Raw genomic sequence first — 15,856 nt, forward strand, 5'->3', positions numbered from 1 at the left:
TACCAAAGCACCTGAAAGAAAGATGGAAATGGATTGAGGAGAAATTCAAAGCGATGGAAACTATTGAAAGATGCCATGGGGTTGATGCTAAGGATTTAAGTTTGGTACCGGATTTAGTGCTTCCTTACAAGTTTAAAATGCTGGAATTCGAGAAGTATAATGGGACCAGTTGCCCTGAGGCCCACATTACCATGTTTTGTAGACGAATGGCTGGGTATGTCAATAATGAGCAGTTATTGATACACTGTTTTCAGGATAGCCTCACAGGGGCAGCGTCTAAATGGTATAATCAATTGAGCCGTACTAAGATTAGTTCCTGGAGGGATTTGGCACAGGCTTTTATGAAGCAGTACAGTCATGTGGTAGAAATGGTTCCTGATAGGATCACTTTACAGAACATAGAGAAAAAGTCGAATGAAGGTTTTAGACAATACGCTCAGAGGTGGAGGGAGGTGGCAGTGCAGGTCCAACCACCGCTCCTTGAAAGAGAAATGACGATGCTCTTTATAAATACGTTGAAAGCCCCATTCATCACACATATGTTGGGAAGTGCCACAAAAAGCTTTTCTGACATAGTTATGAGTGGTGAGATGATTGAAAGTGCTATTAGGAGCGGAAAGATTGATGCTGGAGGAAATAACAGAAAGCAAGCCCTAAAGGAAAAAGAAAATGAGGTGAACAGCGTGAACACGTACAGCAAATCGATTACGGTGAATCAGCCAAGAAAGGTGGTTACTAATCAGCAGGGTTCATCAAGACAAGAATCAGGTATGAAGCCAGGTACTGAGAAGCTCCAGTTCACACCAATTCCGATGTCCTATAAGGAGTTGTATCAAGGCTTGTTCGATACGCATGTTATTGCTCCTCATTACTTAAAACCTCCACAACCTCCGTATCCTAAGTGGTATGATGCGAACGCGCAATGTGACTACCACGCGGGAATTACGGGGCACTCAATAAAGAATTGCATTACCTTCAAAAAGCTAGTTGAAAAATTCATCAACATGGGTATTGTCAAGTTGGATGACTCATCTAATGCAGAAAATCCGCTACCCAATCATCATTGACAATAAGGTGAATGCGATGTATGAAGAGATGTTGGGAAGTGTTCACATCAATGTCATGGATGAAGACACAATCGAAAATAGACCTTATTAGATATCCACCTTTGTAAACCTGGGAGTGTTTTAAACAATCGAACTACGGAAGAAATATTTGTAGTATTTAGGGCTTATTTAGAGCAATGTTCAAAACACACTTGTTACTTTTAGCCTAGAGGCAATAAGAATTCCTTTGTGAAGTAGGCTCATGTCTAAATGTCGTTATTTTAATGAAATGCATCCTTGCGATCATTTTTGAACCAATATTCTTTCAGTCTATCTGAATAGTTATTCTTTCATTCTTTTAGATTTTTCCAAATTATTCATTCATTCATTCATAATCTTATTGTACAGATAGTTCTTCATAAATTTATACATTTCTTTGTATATTCTTTGGTACCCATTATAGGTCCCCAGATATCAATGACTTGAATAACACTGCTACAGACTCAGAATCTCCTTTTGAGCAAGACATGTGTTTAGAGGGATCTCATGACTTTGGAAGATGACATAGATCGTGGCCTATCTTCGAACTTGTTGAGGAAGGTAGAACAGGAAGAGAAACAAATTTACCTCATGGGGAGACAATGGAGATTGTAACCTTGAGGGAACATGCATAACCGGAGAAACAAAGCAAGACCTTGTTGAGTTACCTTAAGGGTTCAAAGATGTCGTCGCATAGTCATACCAGGATATGCCCAGGTTAAGCACGGATATTGTAATCTGAGCAACAACATAACGTTAACAATTTGCAGTATGTTCAAGATACACATCATGAACGATGCAGTTAGAATTCTTTACCGGCGCAATACCTTCTTCTCTGGCTTATTCCGTTGAAGTCAAGTTGTCATTTTTCCGTATTTTTTTTGGATTTCATCTTAATTGAAGAGGAAAATCTAAAATTTTTTCGTCATAGTTCCGCCCCAAAAGGCTCTATGAGAGAAACCTGATGCCAAAGAAGATCTTTCGCATACGAAACGAAAGTGAAAGATCTTATGGGGAAGACCTTATCTGGAATAATATTGATTCTGATCAAATAGGATGACCTGGACTTGCCTAATCCTATGAGTACAGATTCAGTTCAAAAAAAAGAGAAAAAAAAAGAAAAAAACAAAAAACAAAAAAAATAGAAAAAAATAAAAAAAAGAGAACAAAAAAGAACAAAAAAATAAAAAAAAAAAGAAACAAAAAAACTCTACCGGGGCAATGTCTTTCTCTTTAGCTTATCACGGTTTTTCCATTGAAGTTAAAATTCTTTCTCTTCGAGTATTGGCTGAGCTAAAGTAGGATGAAGATCCAATCTTGATAAGATCAGTTGAACTTAATTGAAGGAAATTGGCTAAAATTTATTCGTCACGGTCAGATGTACCAAAAACGGATAATGCGAGCTTACAACAAAAAGGTTCGTCCTAAAGAATTCCACGAAGGAAACCTGGTATTGAAAAAGATCATTCCTCTACAAAAAGATTTAGAGAAAAATGAGTGCCAGATTGGGAATGTCCTTATGTTGTAAAGAAGACATTTTCCGGAGGAGCACTGATCTTGAGTGAGATGGATAGTAAAAACTTGTCTAATCCTGTAAACTCAGATTTAGTCAAGAAATGCTTCGCTTAAAGAAGGAGAGGACCAAGGTAAAACCTCGCAAAGGGCACTTTGAGTCGCAAAAAAAAAGGATGAGAAATGAAAAAGTGAAAAAATGAAAAATGAAAAAGTAAAATAGAGAGGCTAAGGTGAAAACCCACAAAGGGCGCCTTAGACCAAAGGGGATTTGAGTTGAAAACCCGAAAAGGGCGGCTCAAATATTGATCAGAATGGGCATGAGGTAATCAGAGTAGCTCAAATGTTGATTAGAATGGGGCATGCTGTGATCTTGATATGCTTTAGTCAGCAGGTAAGGGTACGCGACATCTTGGGGCATCGACAGAGTAATGTAGATCTCCAAAACACATGTCAAACTCAAAATGGTCTTCAAGAAGTTTGTACAGAGAAGTTCAAGCTGCGACATTTGGGGCACCTCGTCTCCATACTATTTATTTTGAATTTGTTGTTCTTGGAATACTTCATTCTTTTCCAAGATACGCATTCCCAATCAATTTCTTTGTTATCCTTCTTTACTATTTTGATAATTTATTCCTTTTTATCTATGGTTATGACCTTTTTGCAAGCATGTTGCATTGGAATAATGATTAATGGACTAATAAAACTTTCACAAGGGAAGTTTTGCATATTACTCTAGAAGTTTCTAAACAATATAGGAGCACAACAGAATTTGTTGTTTAGAACGCACCAGGTTTAAAGGTTGGAAATCTGAGAAGGAAAAGTCTAAATTAGGACTTTCTTTTTGATTTTGTTGTCAAAAACATTGATTGAACAAAATGACAGGATGATAGGTTGGTGGCAAAGCTTAGATGAACAAACAAGCAATAATCACCAAGCACTAAAAAGGGGTTTCTTTGGAGAGGAGAATCCTTCATTCATGCATAGGCATTTGGTATGACACCCTGAGATTGGTATGAAAGACCAAAGTGCTTCACATTTTGCATCCTTGAATTGCGATAGATGAGGATTGAGAAAAGACAAAATTTTTCTACCCTTAGGTTACAGCGGAAGAAAGATAGTACAAATTTTACGTCCCAAGCGAGATCATTCTCGGAGAGTAAAATTTTGCATTCATACAAACATCATTCATACATGTCTAGTTAGGAGCATTTAATTCATTTTGATCATGATATCCTAATCACTAGGCATAATTAGGTTCATAAGTTGAATTATACAGGTCATGTTCCTCAGAGGACAAACCGGTGAAACTTCAGCCTTGCCTTCTTAAGTTTGCAGCAGAGCAGACTGAATATAGCAGATCTTGCCTTCTTGTACTGACAACGAAACAGATCGAAGATACCAGCCTTGTCTCCCTAGGCAGCAGTAGAGTAGGTCGAAAATGGCGGATCTTGCCTTCCTGTATTGACAGAGAAGCAGATTGAAGATTTCAGATCTTGTCTCCCTAAACAGTAGTGGAGCAGATCAAAAATGGCAGATTTTACCTCCCTGTGGTTACAGTGGAGTACATTGAAGCCAGTAATTCTACTTCCCTGGGCAACAGTGGAATAGATTGAAGATTTTAGATCTTACCTTCCTACATAGACAGCGAAGCAGATCGAAGATGGCAGATTTTACCTCCTCGTGGTTATAGTGGAATACATTGAAGCCGTAATTCTATCTCCCTGGTTGGCAGTGGAATAGATTGAATATTTCAGATCTTATTTCCCTAAGCATTAGTGGAGTAGATCGAAGATGGCAGATTTTACTTCTCTAGGGTTACAGTGGAGTACATTGAAGCCAGTAATTCTATCTCCCTGGGCAGCAGTGGAATAGATTGAAGATTACAGATCTTATCTCCCTAGGCATTAGTAGAGTAGATCGAAGATGGCAGATTTTACCTCCCTGAGGTTACAGTGGAGTACATTGAAGCCAGTAATTCTATCCCCCTGGTTGGCAGTGGAATAGATTGAATATTTCAGATCTTATTTCCTTAAGCGGTAGTGGAGCAGATTGAAGATGGCGGATTTTACCTCCCTAGGGTTACAATGGAGTACATTGAAGCCAGTAATTCTATCTCCCTGGTCGACAGTGGAATCGATCGAAGAATAATAGATCTTATCTCCCTAAGCAGTAGTGGAGTAGACTGATGACGGCGGATCTTGTTTCCTCGACATTGTAATTGGATAAATTGAAGAAGATAATCATATTTCCCTAAAGTTGCAGTGGAGCGGATTAACATCTAGATCTTATCTTTCTGAGGTTGCAGAGAGCAGATCACATCCAGTCTTATTTCCCTGAAGTTGCAGTGGAGCAGACAGAAGAAATCAATCCTATCTCCCTGAAGTTACAGTAGAGCGGATTAACATCCAGATCTTATCTTTCTGAGGTTGCAGAGAGCAGATCGCATCTAGTCTTATCTCCCTGAAGTTGCAGTGGAGCAGACTAAAAATAGCAAATTTTGTTCTTTTAAGAAGCTACAAGGTACAAGTCTTACATCCTTGATGTTGCAGTAGAGTGGATTGAAGCACTGATTCCTATACCTCTGAAGACGCAGTAGGTTGGAATGAGGCTACTTGAAGAGCGCCAAGGTCCAGCATGACCGGGCAAAATTGGGCTTTTTAGTCTTTGCTCTGTTCCCGTTACACGACAACGAGCAAAGAGGAGCAGCTGTGATACCCAATTATTGCCCGAAGCCCAAAACAGAAACTAAAACCAAACACAATTACAAATTTAATAAAACATGGCCCAAGTTACAAGCCCATCTGTTAGTCCAAATTACAGCCCAAGCTATTGAACAATTTCAGCAGAAAAAATCGAACCCTAACGGTTTCTTGGTGTGCAAAGAATTGCCCATGTCATGCAACCGCTTTCCACCCACGTTCAGCAAACCCCCACACCCCATGCACGTTCTTCACCTGCAACAAAACCACAAACAATAGCAAGGACCGAGGATACAACAATAAATTGTAAATGAGTCGGGAAAAAAATCATCAATCTTTGTAAAAAGGACAGATTTTTGGTATCGAAAGTTAAAGAAAATAAAAGAAAACGGAAAAGCAAGGCTTTTTGAAAAAAAATATTGTATGAACATTAATAAGAAAATACAAGAGAAAGAAAAGGATTTTGGGAAGGTAACAGATTTTGTTTTTCTTTCTGTTCTTTTATTGTTTTCATTTGATTTTGTTTTCCTTTGTTTTTGAAAAAATAATAAGCGGAGAGGGAAGGAAAGGAGAACTTACCGTCGTCAGGCGCCTCGTTCGTCGTTATTTGGTCGGGGTTGGGAGAATGGCGAGAAAGGGAGGTCATGCGCAAATCTTCAAATGGCGAAGGGAATTGATTTTAGGGTTCTAAAATGGGATTATATAGGGTTCAAAATGGACTATTTTCGCCATTAGTCCTCATGATTTTTGGTGCTTTTAAAATTAACTTATTTATTTGTTCTAAATCATTGCACCTTTTATTTTCGTTTCAAATTGGTCCAATAGTGTGCGGCGTTTTAGGGTGGGTTGGAAAATTACTTTTCGGTCCTTTATCTATTGCACTGTTTTAATTTACTCCATTTCTTGTTTTTATTTTCAAAATTCGCATTCAACTTCATTTGATATTTTAATTTAATCCTTAATTTGTTTTTTAATTTATTTTTATTATGTTGTTTTTATTGTTTATTACTTTATTAATTATTATATTATTATTGTATGTATATATGTGTGCATATAATATATATATATATATATTAAATGTTTTAAATATATATGTAGTACGTATTTTGTTATTATTATTATTATAATTTTATTTTTTTGTATATAGGTTATATATATATTATATACATTCATATTTTATAATTATTTATATTTTCATGTTTTATAATTCATATGTTTATACAATTTTATAATATGTACATATCATAGATTTTATTATTATTTTATTTTTCTTAGCCTTATATACATATGTATGCGTATATACTTTTATAATATATATATGTTTTCTATATTTTATGATCCAAATATTTTATATATACGTATACATAGATATATATTATTCTATACCTTTATAAATATATTTTTAATTTTTTTATATACATATGTCCATATTTTTATAATTACTAATATATTATATTTATACATTGTTATGTTTATTATTTTTAAAAATGCATGTACATTGTATTATTGATTCATTTTCGTGATTTTTGTATATATATGCATCAACATCTTATCATACTTTTAAAGAAAAATTTATTTTGATTTTGGTCAAAATACTTAAATCATCATTCTTTTTTAAAAAAAATTTAAATATTTGGTAATCATGATTCTCGAGAAAGATCGTGTCCTAACTTATTGGATCGTGATCATTTTTCGATGAATTTAGAAAGCTAAGTATTTATTTTACAATAAATTCGCAATTTTCAAATAAAACCTTATTCTCGGGAATTCAAAATGTCGGGTCCTAACTTACTGGTCGTGACATTTCGTTATCTCGAAATAAGAATTTCTAAAACAAAAAGCAATATTCGGTATTTTGAAGATATAAAATATTGTGCCCTAACTTACTGGGTGTGGTGTTTTATTTCTTTGAAATGAGAATGTTTTATCATTTTAGATCCATTCACGGGTTAAAAATTTATATTTAAAATCTTTTCAAATTTTCAACATCAAGACATAAAATAATCAAATTTGGTACCGATTTTTGGGCGTCACGAGGGTGCTAACCCTTCCTCGTGCGTAACTGACTCCCGAACCTGTTTTCTCAAATTTTGCAGACCAGAATTGTTTTTTTTGGTGAGCCGATCACACCTTAATAAAGGATCGGTGGCGACTCCAATTTTTGTTTTTAAAGTCGATAACTTATTTTTGTTTTCAAAAAAATAGTTTCGACAGATATAATTAGAATATTTTAAAATTTGAAGTCGAATTTAAAATGAGAGTTATAGTTTAAAAATATTCACAACAATTAACTCTATAATTCCTATTATCTCATCTTTTGGCAAATGGCCAAACCTCTTCAAAGTGGAGATATATATATATATATATAAAAGGCCAAGTAAAAGCATATAATTTGCCTCTTGAACGTGGAAATATCCCACTTCAATACAAAAATTAAAGCCAAAACTATGAGGATGATGAGAAGCATAATTGAGGTTTGAATAGTGGCTTTTTGTTTCATTGTTCATGTTTTTCTTTTTTTCTTTTTTTGTTATAAAATTCATGTTCTTGTTTTATAAACAATGGGAGAATAATTTACAAGCTAGATTCTTCCAAAACTTTTTTTTTATTTTTTTGTGATTTTAAAAACTTTAGATTGAAAATGTCAACATAAATAACTTAAATTTATCCTTTCTTTTATATAATGCATTAATCAAGACTCCAATTTCTTTCTTTAATCCTTTGCAATTATTCCTTAATGTGTAAATGGCCCCGAAATGCAAAGCAAGAGGCCGACCAGGCTAAGTAGGTGAAGTAATTGTGTCAAATAAAAAGAACTGTAAATGGCCCCCCCACCTTAAAATATTGGCTTCTTGTCCACAAAAGTTAGCCTTTGGAACATTAGTTTAAGGTTAAAATAATTATTCAATAAAATAAATTTTATAAAGTCTTATGTTATTTATTAGTTTATTTAAGAATCATAAATTGCGAATAAAGTTTTGGTATTGTCGGTTTAAGGCGAAGATTCTAGGTGTTTGAATACTTAGGTTCAAGTTTCATTATGTGTAATTGTAGCGTATGAATTTCTAGTTTCATCATATACATATAATATGTATAAGTTTAGTCAAGATATTTTGCCTATTATACTTTATACTAATTTGATTTTACATTATAGTTACTCGAAAATGTATTTGTACTTATAAACACACTCTATTTATAATAGTTTGAATTATTTAAATTTAAATTCAAATTAAATTATGTAACTAGCATTATTTATTTGAGTTAATTTAAAGTTTTGGCAAATTCAGATAACTTAAACTATTTAAGTTCAATTTTAAATTTTAATTATTTCAAATGAAGTCACTCTTAAGAAGTGTTCGTGGCTTAGGTTAAGTTCAAGCTTAAGTCAACTCATATTTTGGCAAATTTAAATGTTTGTTTAAAACATTTACCTTTATATTTAAATTTATACTTTTATAATTAAATTTAAATAAAAATTTATTATTAAATATGAGTTTAAGCTAAGCTTAATTGTTCTAAGGATTATTATTAAATGAATTTTAAATAAAATGATAACTTGAATTAATTAATTAATTATTGTTACCTTCAATATTTTATTCAATCATTTTCATTTAAAATAATAAAATTTAATTAATTATAAGTATATTTTAATTATTATTAAATTAAATTACAAGTTGCATCATATTATAATATAAGCACATGTTATAGAGGTTTTGAATATGATGAATAGATGTTGTGAATTTATTGATTGATTGGGTTGGATATTTATAAACAAATAAAAGTTAATGAATCTCAACAAAAAGAACCTACTAAATAAAAGATTTATTCAAAGCAAAACCTTAAGACTAATTCAAAAACAAAGTTTATCCAATAATTAAAAACTGAGTCACTAGTAAATCAATAACAAGCCACTCTAATATTGCCCCCTCAAGTTTGGGGTTAAATCTCAACACCTAACTTGGAAGGATAATGGTGAAAAGGTGCCTTGGGAAGCTCCTTGATGAGTATATCAACAACTTAATCAACAACATTAACATGATGAACATCAAGTTCTTTAGGACCAACATAACAGTAAACAAAGTGAACATAAACTTCTAAATGTTTCATCTTGTTGTGCAATGCATGATGTTGACAATGTAAAGTGGCATCGAAATTATCACAAAATATTTTAGATAAATTCAAAAGAGGTATCCTAAACTCTCTAAAAAGATGTTTGACCTAAAGATTTTCGGACATAGCAACTGCAAGAGTAAGGTACTTAGCTTTGGTTGAAAATCGTGCAATAGTACGTAACTTGTTTTTTTATGCCTAATTGATGGTAGTGAGACCATAAAATGGAATATACCTTGATGTGGATAAACTATCACTGAGGTCACCAGCCCAATGACACCACTGGATATGTAGAGATTAGAATCACAACAATCAAATATTCGAAGACCAAGATTTTATGTTTGTTGTAAGTAATATAACAATCATTAAACTATTCTTTAGAGTGATTTAGATGAATTGTGCATAAATTATGATATTTTATTAACAAAGGAACAAACTAGTTCCATTATTTAAGACCATAATTTCTAAACAACTTATAGGGGTTTGAACACTTTTACTCTCATACATGTTTGTCTCAAAAATATCACAAACATATTTGGTTTGGTTTGATATAATAATAAGTCATTAGAAGTATGAATTCAACAAAATCTTTAATAAAAATTTTGCAAACAAAAATGAAATGAGATTTTTATGAGAGATGTATTCTTACTTGTTATAACAATATCATTAACATAAACCAAGTAGATGTAATTTCCATTGATGCATTTGATCAATAAAGAGTCATTTAAAAGAGTGTTAAAACCCATTTGTAAGAGAGTTAGAGAATTAAAAAAAACCTTAAAAGGAAAAAGGAAAAAAGAAAAGAAGAAGAGGGAAATGGTTTTGGCAGCGAAAATTATTCAGTATTATAAACCAAAGAAAGAAGACATTATTTTATGAAGAGCTTAAAAGATTAAAAAGAAAAATTAAATGAATATGTTTGGTTATTATAGTGTTGCTTGAATCGAATTAGATTGACCGATCAGATTAGAATTTGGTTAATAAATAATAACAATCATATAATTTGGTTAATAAATATATCTCATGGGATTTTATAGAATTTAATTATTTGAATATAGTAAATATATTTTAGGCTAAAATTTGGAGCAAGTGTGTGTTTGTATAAAATAATTTTAAAAAAGTTAATAAAATTAAAAGGCGGCTTTCAAGGTTCTTATTATGCTATTATTATGATTACTATAAGAATCATTTTGGGTACAATTATTATAAGAATCATTACAACCACCTTTCACTCTCCTATTTTTGTATTCCTAAAAGGAATACCCAAGTGTTTGTTGTACACCCTGTTCCTTTTGGGAGATGGACTACCCTCAATTTCACTTTTCTTTTTCTCAACCCAAACTTTCTCTTCGGATTTTATTTATGTTCATATTTATTCAAAAAATAGGTAAATTAGTCCTTACCGTTAAATCAAAGAGCAATGTGGTCATTCTGTCAAAAATTTCATCCTTTTTTGTTGTTAAAAATTGGTCCTTGTACGTTAACATGAGGTGCACGTAGTATGTCACATGTCACCATTTGGTGATTTCATCAACCACGTTAGTTTTTAACCTACAAATTGATGAAATTTTTAACAGAAGTGGTCAATTTGCTCTGTAATTTAATGTACATGGACTAATTTACCCATTTTTTAAGTAAAAGGAGTAAAATGCAACATAATTCCTACTACAAAGACCTCAATGATACTTTTATCGCTTATGATATTATATTTTCAAGAAATCCTTTCTTGATTTCTCTTCTTTTCTTTATTACACAGATTTAAGCATCAAAAAGTGCCTCTTAGCTAACCTTCAATGTTCATTTTGTAATGTGATCCATGACTAAATATACATATTTCAATTTTTCTGTTTCTGTTTCTACGATATTTGGATGGTTAATGCAAGCTTATTTTCATGCAGCTGTTCCCTTAACTAGCAAGTATAATCATCACGAATCCAGTCCATCATTTCATAACTAATATGGGCTTAATTTAAATACCTATTGATTATTTTATTACAAGTAGTTTGGAGGGCTTCATTATCCCTCTAATTTTATTTTATTTCATAATGGTATCATCTAAAACCTTCTAAACTTGTATTAGTAGTATTTTTAAAAAATTTAGGAGCTTATTTGCAACAAATTATCGTCTTTAAGAGGATAATTGCAGTAAATTATTGCCCATTTTTAAATTCATCTTTAAACTTTAAAATATTTTAATTGAATTCTCACACCATTAGTATTGTAGAATATATTTAAAACACCCAAATTAAAATATAAACATGTGTGTACCCGTCAAGGGGGATAATTTATTTTATTAAATTCAAATCCAATTATTTATGCAATAAGTATACATTTGTTTGTTTCAAATACGTTTACGTTAATTTCAGCTAATATTTAATACCTAATAAAATAACCTATTGATATGATACTAATATATTTTACTTTAGAGACCAACTTAAAGTCTAATTGTAAGCTAAATAATATTTGGTATAATTAACTTTAGAGTTTATTGCACTGGGCATCCTCACTGTGACATTCATTTTAAATTGGTCCCCAAATTTTAAAATATTCTAATTACATCGATCTCTAAACTATCGATGTTATATCAATGAAGTCTTTTATTATTAAAACCATTAAATGACATATCAAATCTTGTGTATCTAAATTTAAAATTAAAATTTTAAAGAAATAGAACATTGTACTTTTAAAAGTAAAATTTAAAAGTTAAGTAAAATTGAACAAAAAAAGAGTAAACTATAAAACTTCGTAAAAGTTTCAAAAATCTCAAAACTAAGGTTTTAAAACATCCATTTTACAATATTCATATTTATCTTAAAATTTTCATTTTAAATTATGTTATATAAGATCTAGCATGTCATTTAACAGTTGAATTAACAATTTTAGTAACGTGATGATCTAATTGATATAACCTTGATAGTTTGGGGGTTTATTTAGAATAATTTAAAGTTTAGAAACCAATTAAGAATGAGGGTCATAGTTTAGGAATATTTGGTGCAATTAACTCTTAACTTTATTATAACTTATACCCAGGCCTGACCCTAGGAGTCGTTTGGAGGTGCGGCCGCCAAGGGCCTAAGATTGAAAGGGGTCCAAAATATTATTTTTTAGTTTTTAATGGGCTCAATCTTTTTTAACTTTTAAAAGTAAAAAAAAATGTACTAACTTTTAAAGGGCCTAAGTTTTTTTTTTTTTAGCTTTTAAATGCCCAAATTTTTTTTATCAACTTTTAAGGAATCTAAAAAAAATTCTCTAACTTTTAAGACCTTAAAACTCCATTTTATCATTTTGTCTAAGGCCCAAAAATGTCAAGAACAGGCTTGCTTATACGCCTTTTCCCATCTTGGTACCTAAGCTTTTTTTGGGTTATAAGTGATAGCTAAACTACTTTTTTTCAAGTTGGTATATTCGTTAGTCAAACCATTAAATCTATTTTAAAGAGTCTTAACCCACAAATTAGTGCCTAAGTTATTCTTACTTATTTTACAACAAAATGTTATATATGTTAAAAAAAGTTTCAACTAAATAATAAACTGCCATATCATATAAGTTTTAAAAAATATTTTAAATTATTTTATTTTCTCTCTCTATTTTTTTTCTATTTTCCCTTCCTACTTCCTTTATAGTGTTTAACAATACCAATAATGCTCGAAATTCCCCCTATCGAGGTCAATACACTAGCGATTAGTTTTGTTTTTGAACTTCACTACTTGTTTGCTTGACCTGACGGGATCCAAAAAGTTATTTCATCGATCAAAACCAATATTTTTATAATTAGACCAGACTAGTTGGACTAGAAACCGATTAAGGTACTGGTTCGGAGATGGGGGCTGAATTGATTGACCTACAAACCAATATAGACCAATTAAATTGGTTTTCTCAAAATTTTAAATATATTTTTATAAACTTTTAAATAATCTATTTGACCGAAGTGAACGAACTGACCATATCTAGAATTAGGACTCGGCCGATTTGACTATCAATCTGGTTTTGAAGAAAGAAAAAAGAAAGAATATATATATGAGAAAACAATACTTTTTATCTTTTTTACCACATGCCAATTTTTAATTGATTATTTTTTAAATACATAAACTTAACGGTTTAACTAATTATTGAACTAAGAGAGATATCGACTTGGGGAAAAAAAGGGACCAACTTATGAGTTAAGCTTTTATTTAATAGACTTAACGGTTTGACAAACGAATATATCGATGAGGAAAAATAATTTAGATATCACTTGTGATAAAAAAATCAAGTATCAAAATGAGAAAAATATAATTTAAATACCAATTTGTAAGTTAAATCTAATTTACACCCTAAATCCCTATTTGGTGTCCATTAAATGGTTTTTGGTCATACGTGGTAGAAAAACAAGAATTTATATTCAATACCCAATCAATATATAAATGAAGATAATTGAGGTGGAAATTATTATTTAGATAAAAGAAAAAATTGATGTTACTCACATAGATCACTAAAAAGATCCTACCACAGGTCATATGGTTTCACCTTACTCCTACATTCTCCTCGGTCCACTTCATTTTCCCAAAAGCGCCACCAAATCGCGGACCCACTCACGCGCCCCCGCACTCGCCCCCCCCGCCCCACCAAAAATCTCACCTAATCTGCTCCCCCGCCGTAAAGTTTCAATTACACCTCCTCCACTCCTTGCCCGCCACGTATTTACTATTCTAAGGGCTTTTACGTCATTTACTAGTCAAAACCCGAAATTACGGAAAACACCCTACTAGGTGCTTCCCTCTCCCGACCTCCAAACATGGTATGACGTTTTCGGTTTTTTGGTACCCAAGGTTCCTTGCGCAAGGCCTTGTTTGGCACGCACATTAAAACTATCGAAATAGAAGCTTCTATTGCGTTTGGGGTTGTCAACATTTTATACTCCATCCAAATACGGTCTTGAGATGTTTAAATATTTGTTCAATCCATTACAATACTGAGTAAATGGGTAATTCAAAGTCAAATTTAGAACTAAATTAAGAATATTTTCTGGCGTTGCCAGATTGTTTGTTAATATTTAAAAATAAAAACTATTAAAATATTAAATATATATGTAATTCAAAATATTAAAATGAAAAGATTCATTTAGTGATGTAATATTAGTTACATATTATTTAAATATAATAAATTAGTGATAAATTAATTAATTTGTGTCAAAATCTAAAAGGCTGCAAGATTGCAAGTTGCAATTGTACTTTATTTGTTTTGAAAGTGTTAAACCCACAAATCAAATTTCCTTTTACTTCAGCCAAACAAAATAAAAATTAAATTAATTAAAAGGGAAAATATGAAAATTAGCAGTTGCAATTCCTATCCAACTCTATGTACTATGATATAAAAAAGAATAATTTATTTATACTTAAAACAAATAACCAAATTTTTTAAAAGTATTGTGAAAATAGATTCCTAAAATTATATTTTTGCATCTTTTATTGAATAAAAAGTAAAATTATTAATATTAATCTTATTTCAAGACTTAGTTTGAATAATGATTACAATTTTATTTATATTTAAAGATTAAATCAAACGAATTCAAATCTTGTTTAAAATGGTAAATTTTATTAAGTTGATTAACATTTATATGATTTAGTTTCTTTTTAATTTTGAGTTATAACTAATAATTATATGATAATATAATTGATTTAAGTTTAAGATTCGAGTATCCAAGTTCGAGTCCTATAATATGGAATGCCATGTGTGGATCCTCTCCTAATTATTTTGGGGTTAAGTGTCACCTTATGTGGGATATGTTCATGTTTATTTTGAGTTAGGTTTGAATATATTTCAATTTTGAATTTGTTGTGTTTAGCTGGTTATAGTTCTAGTTGATGGAATATGTTTTGCTTGTGATTTGTTTTGTGCTTGTACTTACAATGCTACCTGTATTATCTATGCCATATTTACGATTTTGACTGAGTTGGTGTCACTCATTAGTCAAGCCACAATTGAGGCATAAAGTTACTAAAAGCCCATTATTTTTATAAAACGTTAGATATTAGTTTTAGAACAATTTACCTTTTTGCATAACATCTAGAAAAATATTTGCACATGATGAGAATCAAACTCAAAATATTATGATGCTTATGTTTAACATCTCAATTTTATTATATCAAGTTAAATAAAATTTTATGTATATCACGAGTGTGCTATATAATTTAGTACTTATAGTTATAAGCTCTTTAAAAAAATTAACTTGTTTGTCATTTATCTATACTATTTATCATCATGCGTGTCGCCAACATGTCCCAACTTAATTGTGAACTTATTAAAAAATTATTTATTTTAAAAAGCAAGGTATTATTGTCTTTTATATATCTATTTAGAAAAATAAAAAATATATGATGAGATGTGGTTATTTTTGTAAGCAGAACTTTGTTATTTCAATAAATTTCACATTTAATTTTATTGTTTAAACTAATTGATACTTATTTT

This window comes from Gossypium raimondii, chromosome 3 (assembly GCF_025698545.1).
Source record: "Gossypium raimondii isolate GPD5lz chromosome 3, ASM2569854v1, whole genome shotgun sequence".
Taxonomy (NCBI): domain Eukaryota; kingdom Viridiplantae; phylum Streptophyta; class Magnoliopsida; order Malvales; family Malvaceae; genus Gossypium; species Gossypium raimondii.